Below are 15,565 nucleotides of genomic sequence, written 5' to 3'. Positions count from 1 at the left end.
TAATAAAACTAGAAATAGTTCTATTTAAATCTTCAAATAGCCTGAATTTACTGTTCTTTCCACCACCAAACAGTTTTATGGTCTTTCACATTAGAAATCAGTAACAGTATGTTAGTTACAAGGGAAATAGCACGGTAATTTTCATGATTTGCAGAACACTGTTTCTTTCCAAGGTATATTTTTCCTCTAATTAAATGAACGAGCTGATTTTTTTTTTAAATACACAGCTGTATAGAAGTGGAGAACGGTTCAACTCCATTTTTTGTTTTTAAAACGTTTGTTCCCGCCTTAAAGCTGTTTTGCTCCTTTAGCGTTACTTATGACTTACGGGACAATTAATGATTTTGTCATCTGAGAGCATTCATGAGGCATTCATTTATTTACAAGATCTGTGTTGTTTACTTTTTTATCTGTCGATAGAAAACCACACCACTTTGACCTTCCGGTGAAAAACTTTACTTCTCTTTTTGAACGGACATAATGGAATGGAGAAAGATGAATAGCCCAAAAGATACCTGCATGTTGTCTTTCTCAGAGCACCAGTATAGCTTTTAGTACACTTTTTAATGACAAAATTGACTATGAGATACCAGATGTGCATATGGTACCTTTTGGCTTACATCTTGAGATTGTTGTCAGTTCCACTGTGGTTCTAAAGGGGATATAAAATAAGTGTTGTCACTCAAAGATTCTTTTGGAGGATAGAACTAATGCTCTTTTTATTGTCTTCAAGCCATGCTTTCCTTGTACTTAGATGACAACCTGAAACAACTTCCTGTAGTGTAACAGTGCTATAGGACCAGTTTTGCACTGCATACTTGAAAAACTTGATTTGCATTGGACTTGGTACTCCTCAAGATAACTGCAAATAAGACTTCAAATATAGGAGTAGAAGGCTTAAAAATAAAAATGTAGGGAAACACTGGGAAATATCCAGCCATTGTACATAAGGTTTGATCATGCCTGAGAATAGTAAGAGAAATGAGGGTTTTCTTCTCTGGTTTTCAGAGTTTCTTGATTTCCACTTGAGTGTCCAGCTCTTTTTTGAGAAAGGATGTCATAGTGCATTCACTGATATCTTAATGATCAGCTTTGTGAGTCAGCTTATGTTTGCCAACATTTATCTAGCAAGATCAGATCTGCTGTCTGTGATAAGGTCAAAATACTGCTGATTCAGTGATCTGGTATCTTGAGTCTTCCCAGCATCTTGAAAGAAAATGTTCTATGTTCCACTGCAAAGCTCTATGCCTCTTCTTTTTATTAAAATTAGGTTATCTGATTCTTGTTGTGACAAAACAAATGCCTATTTCTAGTTGTTGTGACTTACTAGAACATTGGGAATCCATTCTGTAACCTTTTTTTGTCACTGCTGCATGCTCTAATAGCCTGTAAGTTATAATAACATAGTTTTCTTCCTGCTTACCCTGTTAGAGTTTAAAGCACAACAGTTTTTGAAATAGGAGAAAACTGATGTTTTTGGGCAGAAGGAGAATGAAGAAACCATTTTTGGTAGATTTTTTTATTTTAAAATAGTAGCTGTTCGAGTTGTTTAAAAGTTAGAAATATTAGAACTAGACCTAATATTATGGAGCAATCTATGAGCAGAACCATGAAATGATATAAATAGGAAAAAAAAACCCACATTTCTTCCTTATAGTCTTGTAGAGTTCAAACTGCATGGACCTCCCTCACTTGTGTAGGCCTGTGTCACATACAGTTCTGGACAGACACAAAAGTTGGATATTTTATGATCTAGAAAAGAGAGAGAGAAATGTATTTTAGATCTTCAGATCACCTGAACAACGTTCTTCTTTTAAATCACAGGGAAAAGGAGAACAGGGAAATCCAGGAAGAAGCTTAAGAATCAGCTGGGCTTTCCAAAGGTGGCTTCTATGCTAGCAGTCAGCGCTGTGGGGGTCTCTTTATTTAACCTCTGCTAGGCAGGGTCTGCAATATCACTTGTTACTTAGAGGTTTTTTTTCTGAAATTCAGATGCTTTCTGGGCAGTCTGGGAAACTTGTTGGTTATTGTATCCTTACAATTTTGTTTGCTTAAATACCTGCCAAGGGCTGTGCTCGTAGCACTGAAATTGGTTATCAATGGCTATCAAAACTTAGGAGTGTCCCAAAAGCTCTTGATTTAGAGTAGGAATTGTACCAAATACCAATCTCTTTTTTGTTTTTTTGTTTGTTTTTTTTTCCTTGAAGGTTTGAAAGTACATTCAGGTGAACAGGAGGCTTTTGTTTTAATGGTGTTACTGAAAACTGCTGCTGATCTCCTCAGCCAGATCCTGTAGAAGCCTCTGTACAAATCAAGTGTTTCATTCCTGGGATATCCAGCTGCCCCGATTTCTCAAGCTTTTTTCTTAATGGATACTGCTATTAATAACTTTCCAGTTCACATAACAATATGCCAAATTATTTTCTAGGCAATCACCATGTCTGTATTTCAACATTCCCTTGTTTTTGACTAGGGGAGGAAAACTTGGAGTGGGGCAGGGGAATGTTGCGCTCCAGAGGGGGGACACAGTTTCCCCAAAAATGACTTTTCTGACTGCTAGGGACTCCTTCGTGCAGTTTATCTCATTCATACTTCTAATGCAAAGAACACATTAAAGCTTAGTGAAGAGAGTTGCATAGACAAACCCTAGGAGGATCTTTAGCTCCAATTTCCATCAACTCCTTATCACCTCTTTAAAAAATAATTACTGACAAAATGTCTGTTTTTCACGTTAAGAGCAGAGATTCCATTGACCTAGCCCCTCCTAGGGGATAAATAGAAGGGATTCAGATGCAATTGAGCTGGTTCAAAAACACATTTTTAAAAACTAGGATTTGTTTCCTGTGTAGAATCAAAGTATAGCAGAAAGTTTTGAGAACATTTCGCACGTCTCTCTCATTTCTTCCTTGTTCTACCATGTTTGTAAAATTTATTCTTTGTCCTTCTGCAAGGAGCTGAGAGACCACAGCTGCCAGAGAAAGAAACTTTTTTTCAGACATAAAATATCCAGAGGCCAAACAAACTTCAGTGAGTAAGAGATTTGAGCACTTTACTCTGCCCTTTATTTTTGTCTTGCTCAATAAAGTATACTTCCTATATCTATATCTATCTATATATATATAGCTTTATATAAATAAGTATATATATTGCTCCCTCTAGATCTCGAGTTTTCTCAGGATTGGGAGCATCTCTGATCATTGCTGTGCTGAGGACAGTATCTTGTACTTCATGTAAAATGAACAGCTGCAACCCTCATGTAACAGCTTAAAAGAAACTAAGCTTGTTGTTCATACACTTCTGAAAATTTCTCTTAAGCAATTTGCAGTGATTATGACCAAAAAATTCAGCAAACAGAAGATTTAGAAGATTACTAAATCAGTCCTTGGAAAGATGGTACATCACCATCTGCCATTACCTATTGCATTCTCCTGTATTAAATAAGCCAAATAGAAGCCCCTCTACAGCTTTTCTCAGTCAAATTCACAGTTTAAAAGCTTTACAGTTGTGGTGTTTTTCTCAGTCTAATATGCTTACATTGTCCTTCACTGTAAATCACCTCTTGGTTCTTGGTGGTTTGAGCAGCAGCACGCTACAAGCCTTAAACATTCTGAAGCTGAGGCAGCAACCTCAAAATGTAATAATGGCTTAAAAATAATTTTAAAATCTGCAATATCCTGAGGTTCCTTATCTTGTTACCTTTTTGTGACGTTTCCCATTTTTCATTTATGTGGTTTAGGTCAGAAATTCTTATAACAGTAACAAACGTGTTACTGAGTAATACACAGAATTTAAATATCAAGAGAAATACCAAGCATCTGAGACTGGCAAAATCCCCAAATCTAGTGTTATCCTCTTCCACAAACACTGTGTTCTACTAAGCAGAAGCCAGCAGTTATGAAGCAGAGCAGCTGTATCCCAAGCAACAGGCTGCTGGCACCCGCTGGCTGTGCTGCCTGTGTTCTGCCCCAGCACCCCTGAGCGAGTGGGATTCTGTCTGTTGTTAGGGGGCTGCTGTAAAGTGTGCATTAAATACAGAGAATCCCCTCTCCTGTTCTGAGTTTTACTGACTCACGCAGGTGCCCTCAACGTACTCTTGTAAAGTCTTTGATGTTTATCACCGGGATGTTTCTCTCAAATTTATGTGAGGTCAGGCAGAGGTCAGAATGTCCTGTCCAAATACCTGGTTTGCACACCTCTAGCAGTTCAATAAAATGCTTGCAGGGTCACGTGGTGCTTTGCCCTTGCAACTTTATGTGACAGGCTAGGGAGCATTGAAATGCATACTTGTTTGGGCATTTGAATTAACTTGTGCGCCCAATGATTTTGAGTAGATGCATTGTTGTTCCCATTTGTTCCTGGGGCTATTTATGTATTTTGTTTACTTGCAGTTAGGATTTTAAGCACCATTGTGAATGTGACTACAGGCAGAGCCCCTGCTTCAGTGCCTCATAAAATTAAGCGGTGTATGAAAGCATTTCTGTCTTTCAGTATCACGTGGTCTCCAAAATAATGTTCTCTAGCTTCGGAATCAATTAATGAATATTCTCATATCTGGCTTAAATATATATAGAGATTTTATCTGAAGAGCAATGATTAAGTAGCTTAGTTCAGGGAACAGAAGCAGGAATCACAAAGTCTGTATTGTGGTGATGGGAGGGAATTTGTGCCTCAAATCTCTAGGGCAGGTAAAAGGCAAGTGCTTGAGATTTGTGGCAGTGCCTTCTGAAAGGCTATGAGCAAAATTGTGTAAGATCTAGGCAAAATTAAATGGAGGCAGCTGCTGAAAAAAAAAATGCCTAATTTATACTGCCAACCTGTAGTGGAGTGGTTTAAATAAGAATCTTCTGTCACCTTCACTGGGGAAGGGAAAAGATGGCTTAATTCCCTATTTGACTTCTATAGGTCCTAAAAAAAAAAGACAAAGACAACTATGTGTCAACTATTATCACCTGGCAGATGGCAGAATGTTGAATGTAGGACTGCCAACTACTTGTCTGTGCATACAACACTGCATAAGAAGCTGTAGGTCACTGCAAACTTTTTGTCCTTTCTGTGAAGTTTCGGGCATTGGTCATTGCTAGAAGCAAGATTGCAGATTAGGTGGTCAGCGGCCTTGATTATCCAGTTTCTATGGTCATAAGGGTCATGAGGAAATATTAGTCAGTCAGGAAAACCAGAATTTGTCTCTGCTCTACGTGTCAAAGTTTGATATACGCCTGTTTTTGTTTGACTTCAAAATCATCTGCACTGTCTTCAGTATGCACTGGAATTTAGACAATGCAAAAGCCATTAGAAATTAAAACCTGCTGCCTTGCTTCTTTTCAAAACTGAAAACAAACACATTTCAAATTTAGATTTCCTTTTGTAGATTGTTTACTGCGAGCTGAATGGAACATTTTTACATACTAGCAGAGGAATTCACATTAGACAGCTTATTTAAAAATCTTCTCACATATTTGTTTAGGTTAGAAGGAGGCCCTTGAGATCATGTAGTCCAACCCCACGCTTACCGCATCATCTAAATGTTAAGCTATAAATAAACTGATGTGGACCACATATATTATCAGTCAGTGCTGTATGCATTTTTTCACCCTGTATTTACAGCAGATTTTTGAACAGATAACAAAGAAAACAGTTAACAAAAAAGCAGTAATCCTAATGATCATATAAGTTCTTAGAAATCTGTTTGATGTGAATCATGTCTACTTGAGCAGTCTTCTATTTCATTTACTTTCCTATATACCTGGATTGTTTTAACAAAGATAAGAAAAGAAGGATAGCATTATCACTGGCAAGCACTTTGTATGGTGTTCTGTACTGTGAAGTTGGCACTCACAATGCAAGCTTTTCCAGCTGAATTGTGACTGTATGTCTGAGCTTACAGATGTAAAACCCCTGATATTTCAGTCCTGGGCTCTTTGCTGTGTCTGTGAGCCTCCCATCTCTTTCTGCATTTGTTAAACACTTTCTTCTTACCATGCTGTTTTAAGACAATATATTAGTTTGGATATGTTTGATACTAATGCTAAAGTTTCCATCATTCACTTAGCTGTGATAGCTTCTTTTTTTTTTTTTTTGTGTGTGGAAATTGAAATTATCAATAGCAGCTTCAGTCTTAGGAAGATTCAGTCTGCTCAGTTAGTTGAGTATATGCATCACAAATGTTTTTGTTTTTTTTTTTCTGCAGCATGACGATGCTTTTGGCTTGGGTACAGTATTTGGTCATCAGGTACAGATCTTAGAAATTGAAGCCTTTCACTGGAGAGGATGTTTAGTATACTATTTACTGTGGATCTCTTTGTAGTAGTGTTATTTTCCATCAACATATCTACCTGAATGCTGACATAAAGGAGGACCTGGAAATACAAATGACAGGGGAAGCAAGGTGTTACTCCTTTTGATCACAGCGTGGGCTTATCAATTTAGGCAAACTTAGTGAGAAAACACTTGCGGCCAAATAAAAAATCCTTCTACGGAAATAAAAGCAAAAGTATATGAATGTGACTTAAGTGCTAGAATGCTTCCTCCCATTCTCTGATTACAAAAAAACTTACCACTGGTGAAAAAACTTCTCAGTTTGAGCTATGGACTCCTTTTTCTGATACCTTTTGGTAGACAAACAGTTTATACAGCATGTAGTACTTTCACCCCCGCATTTAGGTTAACTGGAAATATCTGCTGGAGATTTACTACTTGCTTTATTGCAGTCTCTCCTTTAGATCTCCAGGTATAATTCCAGCTGGGAAAGAATAAATTGGAGAACATTTAGTTTGCACATGAGGTCTGATTGTTCACCAGTTGGGCTGGTGAGTCCAGTAGTAATTTAGTTAATAGGCATTATAGGCAATATAATTGCAATAAAGCACGTAAAGAAATCTATATTGCAGTGAGGCAGCCTTTAAGATGGTATTATGGCTGATGTTCAAAGATTAACCACAAACTTTGTGTGCAGGCAACTGATCACTTCCTGTGATTGTTTTAATGTGTATTAAACAATACCAAAAGTGGTGGTTTTTACCACAAGAACACTGTGAACTCTCAGACTTTATTGCAGGCTGTGCATAAGAAACAAATTTAGCATTTTCTCTTAATTGTGGTTCCTGGTGCTTGCTGCCAAAGCCACCAGTTTCCAGACCATGGTTTGGGAATCAGCTCTACAGGGAGTGGTTGGAAAAATGATGTTAGAGAGATGGCGAGCCAGAGTGTGTGATGTGGAAATAAGAAAACAAATACACTCTTTGGGGTGTTTGACCTAGAGAGTCCATGTAGATGAAGATCAGAGGCATTAGGAGATGGCCAAGGGATGAGCTTTGGGTGGCTGACCTGTGGCTGTGGCAGCCCTGTGACATGAGGGCTGTTGGCCTGTGCAGCACCATGACACCTGGCCTTCCTGCACATGGGTGGCCCTGTTCTGTCGTGCCCAAGGAGTGGTCTCAATCAGATGCCCGTTGGGTTTATCCTCTGGAGTGAAGTGGAACACCTTGGCAAGAGCCCAGTGGAAATGTCAAAGCTGGTGATCTCCTTTGCTGCCACCACCTACTGCTCCTGGGGAGCTTTGTCCTTCAGGCTGTGATTCATTATCTAACACCAGAACCTGCTTCCTCCCTACTGGCCTGTCCACTTCTCAGTTACGTGATGGGAAAGAAGCGGAGAGAGGGAACAAAGTGGCAGATATGTTCATACCCACCCTTGTTCAGATCAACCTTGAGCTGAGACGAAGGATTTGAGAGGCTTAAGACCTTGTGGATGCCTCCTGGATTCCTTTCTGCTGGGCCATTTCCTTGCAGCCCCGTCTGGTTCTTTAAGCTTGTCTGGCAGCGGGTGCAGGCAGTCAGACCTTTATTGTGAAAGAGAAATTACACATTTAACCTTGGTAATAATTAACTTCCATAGCCTTGTTTGCTACCTCTTTGTCATGTTTTTATTGTAGCTTGTTTGCTCACCTCTGAGGAAATTCTTTTTGGCATTTTATCAGTTTTTATGAACCTGAGTAAATGAAGAATTAAAACGTGGGGCTCAGGTGCAGAGGAAGGGTTTCTTTGGCAGTTCACCTGTATAAACATGTATCAGGGATGGGTGGAGTTCAATGGCAGCAACAGTGGAATGGAAACATAATAAACAGGTTTCCCATAGTGTTTCTTGCTAATAGCCTGCTTGAGAAAGGCCGGATCATATATTCCAGACTGATAACCTCCTTGTCCTCAGCTGGGCAAGAAGGACCGGGTGAATTGCTGTGCTGTTTGTGTAATCTGTGCTGAGCTCTGTGGAAAGGTACCTGCAATCTGCCCTTGCCTCTGCGGACACGTCAGGGCAAACAACTGCTGGAACAGAAAGGCTGGGTATTGAGCTGCTGGGCTCATTGGCAGGAAACGCTGAAAACCGTCGGCTTGTATGTGTGAACACTGTTATCTTCATCTGTATTAGAATGAGAGTCTCTTCCATGGAGACTTTTTAATGCAGTCGTCTTAGTTTGAATGTCTCTTCTGTATACACACAGTGCTTTGCAAAACGTCGGCGCCCTCCCAGCAAAGTGTTGCTTGGCAGCTGATAGAAAGGAGTAGGTCATAGTGTTTGAGGCATACTTACTTCAGTGTGTGAGTGCGGACTTGGCAAGGAGGGGAATTTGATCTTTTGTGATTTTTTTTTTCTATTTATTTTTCAGTGGAATGTAATATGTCTGGGAATTTTGTGTAAATGGTATTTTTTTATTTTGCTGCAGACTGTAGCAGAAACTGGACTTGTTTCTGTGTTGAAGCACTCTAAATTGACTTTTGTATACAATCACATTCTTCTTATCTACTGCTACATGTACAGTGGTGAATTGTTTCTCTATGACTTCCCATAAAAACGTTTCAAAAGATTTCAAGAGACTTCTGGGCTGTGGCTTCAAGGGCAACATGAGCTGACATAGCAGTCCCTTCACCCAGCCTTTTGCTCCTGTGGCACACCTTGCTCTAGTTTCTACATTCATTGCACCCAGCAGAACCGACCCTGGACAGCTTCTTAATCTGCCCTTGCGCTGGCTTGGGTGCTGTCAGCTCTTCTGCTGTGCCACCGTGTGCACGAGCACAGAAGAAAATATAGGCAGCAAAACAATGCAGTTAACACTCTGTAGGGTTATCAGGCTGAAATGCCTTAGTGTAGGGTTCAGTGAACTTGAGAGGTCAACAGGAGTAAGTGGAAAACACTTGAGGTAGGGATCATGGTACGAAAATGTCCAGTATTTGAAGTGCCCTGGAAGCTAAAATTGATTCTTTGTGTGCCTGTTGCTGCTGCTAGCACAGACTCTATTTTGAGATTTCATTTCCTGTGTGACCTCTGTGGGTTTGCTAGAACCATTCTGCTTTCACAAGCAACTATGATAATCATCCCCTTTCAAGAGCTAGCGAAATTCTGTCTCAAAGCTTATTAGGAGGTTTCTTCATGTTTCTCTGGGGAGGAGAGGAGGATGTTTTAGAGCACTAATTCTTAGATGATTACACATTTCTTTTGTGTTTTCTAATGTACGTGCTTTTTTCCTGCCTAGTTTGTACCTTTAGGAATGTATTGAATGTCTTCTTTTGTGTATGGCATACTTTGTGCCAGTGTGATTTGTTTTCCTCTTCTGAGACTACTCCCTGGAAGTACGTGTTAGTGCTTCAGTGTGGTCGAGTGAGGTGGGCTGTTCTTTTTGCATTCAATTCAAATTCTAATTCAGATTAAATCCATTCCTTGTGTGCTAGATTCTCCATTCCACATTCCGGCAATCCTCTTCTGTTTTGATATGCGTATTATTCCAGGTGGTATCTTATTGATGTCTTGCATAATGCTATGATACTTTCCCTGACAAATAGGAATTCCAGAAACAGAATAACCTGAGATCCATCCAGAGTGAAACGGAAGGATCACATTCTGGGTATAGATTTCAGATGGAAATAGGTGATAAGACCAGAATATATGCCAGCACTGTACATATAGTAGCATACTTACAGTAATGATCAATTGACTAAACAGATGATACCTAACTTTCTAAGAATCATTTAATGTTTTAAGTGTCATTTTCTTATTTACATTAGCAAAGAATGCAATGTAATTGACTTTGGAACTTGAAAATTTTTTTCTTATTATAGAAGTAATATTATATTAAAAATATTCTTTGTTTTCTCCCTTCATTTCTCATCCTGTACCAGTAAACAGGAATTGAGTTGTAAATAATAAAAATTCAAGCCAACTGATGAGGAACTTGCTAGAAAGGCTTTTTTGCTTTGTAGTGACTTGCACCAGCTGATCTCATAAAAGTAGAATTACTGCTTTCTATGAAATTTGCTTGCTTAAATCATTGATAAAAAGTTGGCATTTTCTTTTATTTGTGCATTTGATTTATCAAAGGTTTAGAGGTGAATACAGCAGTTCGTGTGGGATTTAAAAATAAATTAAAAAGGCAAACTCCCTTATAAAGGAAGCTGACTTTAAAGCATCTATTTAAGCTTCTGCCTGAACTGCAGTAATGAGGTGTAGTACAGGTAGTTTTTTTGTTTTGTTTTTTAATTTGGCCAGTTAGAAAGGTGAGTATTTGTTCCTTTCCTCGTGTTGGTGTTGTTCAGCATTGGTTTAAGTATTTGTGGCTTCACTGTGCGGCACAGTTTGGGGGGAAAAAAATCCAGGCTAAAAATAACCCTCTGAAAAAACATGCCATGAGACATTAATGAGTAAGCGAAGGTAAGCAAGGATGGTGCTTTTTAAAGCCTGCCTCGCTGCTGAAACAGAATTCTCATGTAACTCCCCCTCCACCAGGGTCGGTCCCATCCTCAAGCAGTGCAGATGTGGCTGTGGCAATCTTTGTGACATCCCTGTGCCCTGCTCACTGGTGACCTCTGAAATGTCACTTCTGGGCTGTACTTCTCCCTTCCTCTGGTCAGCAGGGCTGGCACAGCACTCCCTGAGGCCACCAGTGAGCTGGGTCAGAAACAGAAGTCAACTAGAAGAACTGGTGAAAAAGGAGGAAGGGTGGGGTTACTTCAAATTTTGAGTAGTTCCTTAGCTTGATGAAGCTAGAAATACTATTGATGCAAGCTGCTCAGGTTGTCACCGCTATGTGGGGAAGGAGACAGCTGTGGGAGCCCTGCCTGAACTTGCTGCTGTGCTTGGTAGATGAGAAGAACCTAAACTGCTGGAAGTAACATTAACCCTTAAGCTTTAAAAGCATACATGTAAAAAATCAGTATATCTGACTGCGTATCTGCCATTTACTGTATACAATATATAAAATAAGGTTTTTCTGGCAGTTAGAATGTAGTAAACCCAGTTATAACAGTCAAGCATAAGCTGCATGCTTAAGAATGTTTATACATGATGAAGTGGGCATGAACAGTAAGCACGAAGTATCTCCTAACCTGCACTGTGCAGCTCAGGCTGTAATCTTTTACACCATCTTTCAGTATGGACGCTTTCGTTACTTCAGAGTTTGCATGCACTGGATGTAGGAAAAACAAGTGGTGAACTTCACAGTTCAGAAGTGAAAAGACAGCCAATAAGCATGTAGGAAGAACTTCAAGCACTTCAGTTGTTACGCTGGGGAAAGGTTTTGCTCTAAAACTCTTATTCCTTATCTGAAACATTTCTGTGAAACGTTATAATTGTTCTTCAGTAAAAATCCTATTTCCTAAAGTATTGCAGTTATTCTGTGTCCACATGCTATGCTCAGTGTAAGTGACATTTTCCATTCTCATTTCCAGTATTGAGAAAAGCTTTATCCATATCTGCCAATATAGCACAGTAAAAATTAATAGTAGTAGTAGTAGTAGAATAAGGAAAACTGCATCAGAGTTGTGTGATCTGCACCCAACCTGTCAGCATCACTGTTTTCTAGTACCTTCCTCGTAATAATTACTAATATTTTGAGTGAGCTGCTGTATGTCACCATATAGCTGTATTTAATACTTGTATGTTTCACTGTGCAGTGCCCGGTTTATGCACAGAATGCATATTTCTTCTTGGTGAAGAAATATTGATTTGGTATTAATAAACCTTTGGAGAAGATTATGAATTGTATCGTTCTTCCATCACTTTCCACTCCCTCAGCAGCCCCATCCAGGCCAGGCAAGCGCATGCGGGGTGCTGCATGTGGGAGCTTCCTTTGCAGCCATCTATTTACTCTTGGTGAGTGAATATAGGAACTGAAATTGCTTTTATCCAGAACGATTTCTTCAGAGGCCAGTGGATGAGTAGATAGCGTATGATCTCCTTTAATTGAAGTAGTAAATAAAATGCCTTAAGCCACCAGATGCTCAGCTTTTTTTCAGGGAATTGCCTTTTATTACTACTGCAGGTCCAGTTGAATCCACTGTGATGTGTGTTTTGAGTAATTGTTTGTGGAAGAAGAAGGTCTGTTAAGGTTTGAAATAATTTATTCTCTTCTATACTATACTATAGTGCTGCAAACTGCTTTCTGCTTGTGGGAGGCACAGCTCAAAACCAAAACTCACCCAACCCACAGAGTTTAAATATTTTTGTCCTAAGTCATCACGTCTGGCTGAGGAACGACCTCAACCTTCTCCTGCTCTGAATCACTGCTCAGATAGACCACAGTGGATTGCAGTGCCAGAAACTGTTTGTCTTTTCACGTGTCTCGGATGGCTAAATGAATACAACCTTGACATTGTTAGAAAGGGTGCAGCTACGCCCAGTTACTGTAGGTGTAGTAGCAGATTAACCACTCTAACTGCTTTCATGTGCGTAATCTTTCTAATCTTGATCTGGTGGCCATGTTGCTCTTCTCTTGTGGCACGTAGGCAGTGCTTGGTCGTGGTTTTAATCCTGAAGCTGTTTTCACAGCCATAGGTGCAGACAAAAAACTGCATTTCAAGGAGTTCAAGCTTTGCAAAAATCGTTACATTGACAAGGTTAAGCTGCATTTATTTGAGCCTCTCTGCCCCCAAACAATATATTTGAATTGAAGAAACTATTGAAGTGATCCTTCAACAAATGTCTGAGAGCGATGCTCTTCATACTTACTCGTTCATACTTGAGTTCATACTGTGAACTCAAATTAATGTAAGCTGTGATGTAGTCAGTCTCTTAAAACTAGCATGCAGTTTCTGGCAGTAGCTAAAATTAGTGCTTTAGAGGGAGAAGAAATGCTGGGAACAAAGAAATTATTTCTTGATTATTGTATTTTTTGCATTTACAATTAAAACCATAACTTGCACAATTATAAAGCTTACTGGTGAGAAAGCTTTCAAAACCTTCCCTTACTATTGCTCACTTAGGCATGAATGAAAACTTGCTTTCTTTTAAAAACAGATGGGAGAGCTGTCTCTCATCTCATACTTGCAGTTCTATCTAGGCTCTTTTGAATGCACGAGGTGTATATACTTTGGATTTTATCAGTTTAGTTTTCTCTTCTGACAGCAAAGAAAAAAAAACTTAAGAAATCCATTGGTACCTTCTTAGTAGCTTGCAGCTTTTTGTTTCCCTGTACAAGTTTGTGAGATGGTGTCTGAAGTTTTGATGGTACCTCTGAAAGGGGAGAACAGTTAACCCTGAGTTGCCAGTTTCTTGGAATGATGTTGTCCTCTCCTGTCTCTCACTTTGTACGTTCACCCTCTTCATGACCAATCCAAAACATATCCAGGACTGCTAAGGTACAGTCTAGACTGTGGTGAAAAGCTCTAGTGAAGAATATGTTGTAGTTATAACAGGAATACATTAATTGAGTAGCAACGTGCTGTGTTAACTATGGCAACAAAACTGTAGTTATACTATTCCTGTAGTTTGGAAGAATAAACAAGAAGCTTTCAATTTAGAAAATCTGCAGGATCAAATAAAGCAGCAGTTGACATTGGGGTTTCATCCATAAACTTCCTCAGTCATGTGGAACAGCTACGTTATACTCTTCTGCTTCATGTAGATTCTTATGCTACTTTGATACTTGTCATATCTGAAGATCAAATTATGTTAATATCAGTAAGGCATTAAATGCTTTTATTAACAATTCATGCAGTTTATTCTCTTTCATATATCATGTACTGAAATGTGTTTTCCAACAGACATTTGGAGATAATCTAATACACTGTTTATATTGGATGATGTCTGGGAGGCAGTCCTTATACATGTTCAAGTATAAGACATTCCTTCACCTAAAATTGTAGAAGAAAGGGCTGTAACCATATGTTGCCCTCGTATCCCTTGATAGAAAGGACAGTAAGGAGCTGTGAAAGAGAAATAAAACACATCAGAGTAGAGGGTACCTTTGTATAAGCATACCTTTTTGTTTAGAAAGGCCTGCAAGAAAAGATTGCCGGGCAGCCAAACAGTTGTGCTAAATGCTGGTGCAGAAGCAGCTAATGTCCTCTGACACAGTCCAATGGCTTCAAGATATTTGCAGTGTGGAGTGGGTGTTTTTGGACAGAGAGTCTGCACCAAAGTATGATTACATGAGGTATAAGATGTTTTCACTGCCACCTGTGTGGTCAAATCAAACATGTTGGAGATGGTAAAGATAAATCTGTGTATAAATAGAAGATCTGGCTTTTTCTTGCAGTTTTTGGAAAATAATCACTGTAATTAACATTTTAACAACATTGTAGTGGACACAGTCTGTTAAATAAGAGCGCTGGGAGCAGGGGACTGGAACAGGCTGAGGTGAAATTCTGTCTATTCTGCTTCTCAAATAGCACATCTCTTTAATGCAGTCCATGTGTTCAGCCTTGCTTGACTTAACGTGGTAGAGATTTGTCATGGAGGGAAGGCAATATTTGCAAATAACTCTTCTGCAATTTGTAACTAAGATGTATGTGTGCAGTTAGCTAGGCAGGTCCCTTTGCCTTACAAAGGGAACAGAAACTGCTGTCATTTGAGGGGTCACTATTTGGTTTGATTCCAGTGCTCTTAGTCACTCAGTGACAAAGACACCTTGATGGTGCATATACAGTGTGTAAATAAAAACATGAGCAAGACTGAAAGCAGGTGTTTGTGTTACAGAGGGGAACGTTAGAACAATATTTATCGGTTATTTGTTGAGAGGTTTTTTGCTTTTTGTTGTTGTTGTTTTTATTTAAGCTGTTTGTTGTTTTCTACTTGAACTTCTACCTTAAGCAGTAATTCTGAGTCCAGTTTTGTTTGGAGGGCCAGTTTCAGCCCTGCTACAAACCTTCACTACTAAGTAACCATTCACATAAGAATTGGTTCTTCCTCACCTCTTAATTTTTAGCTTATTTTGGATTCTGCCAATGGTACCTAATTCAGGTGTTAAAACCAACTGTGAGTACTCCACAAGCAATCCCATTTGTGTGTAATGGAAATATTCAACTTTTCTCAGAATTGTGGAATTGGTCCTTTGGTGTCTTTGTCAATGAGGATCAGTGATTGAGTATGTTTAGCCAGTAAATGGATTTGATGTGTTTGCTTGTCCTGTACTAACTGTCCTGTATGAGAATACAAGACCTGAGAGACACGTCTGTTTGTTCTGTGACTGTAAATTGCTTGACATGCTCATTCATGTTGTTTTGTGAAAACAAGTGGAGGGTGATCTTCCTCAGCTGGAAGGATGCTGATAGAAGATAGGACGAATAGATGAGTTAAAGTT

General features: G+C 39.2%; 1 protein-coding gene and 1 long non-coding RNA gene across 6 annotated transcripts in view; one reads left to right on the top strand and one right to left on the bottom strand.

The window, feature by feature from the left end:
* Window positions 1-15,565, top strand: part of RAD51B (RAD51 paralog B) — a 342,294-nt gene that overhangs the window by 93,743 nt on the left and 232,986 nt on the right. The gene's annotated exons all lie outside the window — the stretch shown is intronic.
* LOC112532529 lies at window positions 1,292-14,401 on the bottom strand. 2 transcript variants are annotated; one of them, XR_003075409.3, is made up of 3 exons: window positions 14,245-14,401; window positions 7,688-7,837; window positions 1,292-1,752 (listed from the first exon to the last, which is right to left on the bottom strand). It is a non-coding gene; the product is annotated as an uncharacterized LOC112532529 (long non-coding RNA). The 2 variants fall into 2 exon arrangements; XR_005860553.2 differs by lacking the exon at window positions 14,245-14,401 and adding an exon at window positions 7,944-8,337.

This window comes from Gallus gallus, chromosome 5 (genome assembly GCF_016699485.2).
Source record: "Gallus gallus isolate bGalGal1 chromosome 5, bGalGal1.mat.broiler.GRCg7b, whole genome shotgun sequence".
NCBI lineage: Eukaryota > Metazoa > Chordata > Aves > Galliformes > Phasianidae > Gallus > Gallus gallus.
This window is presented reverse-complemented; position numbering and strand designations above follow the sequence as displayed.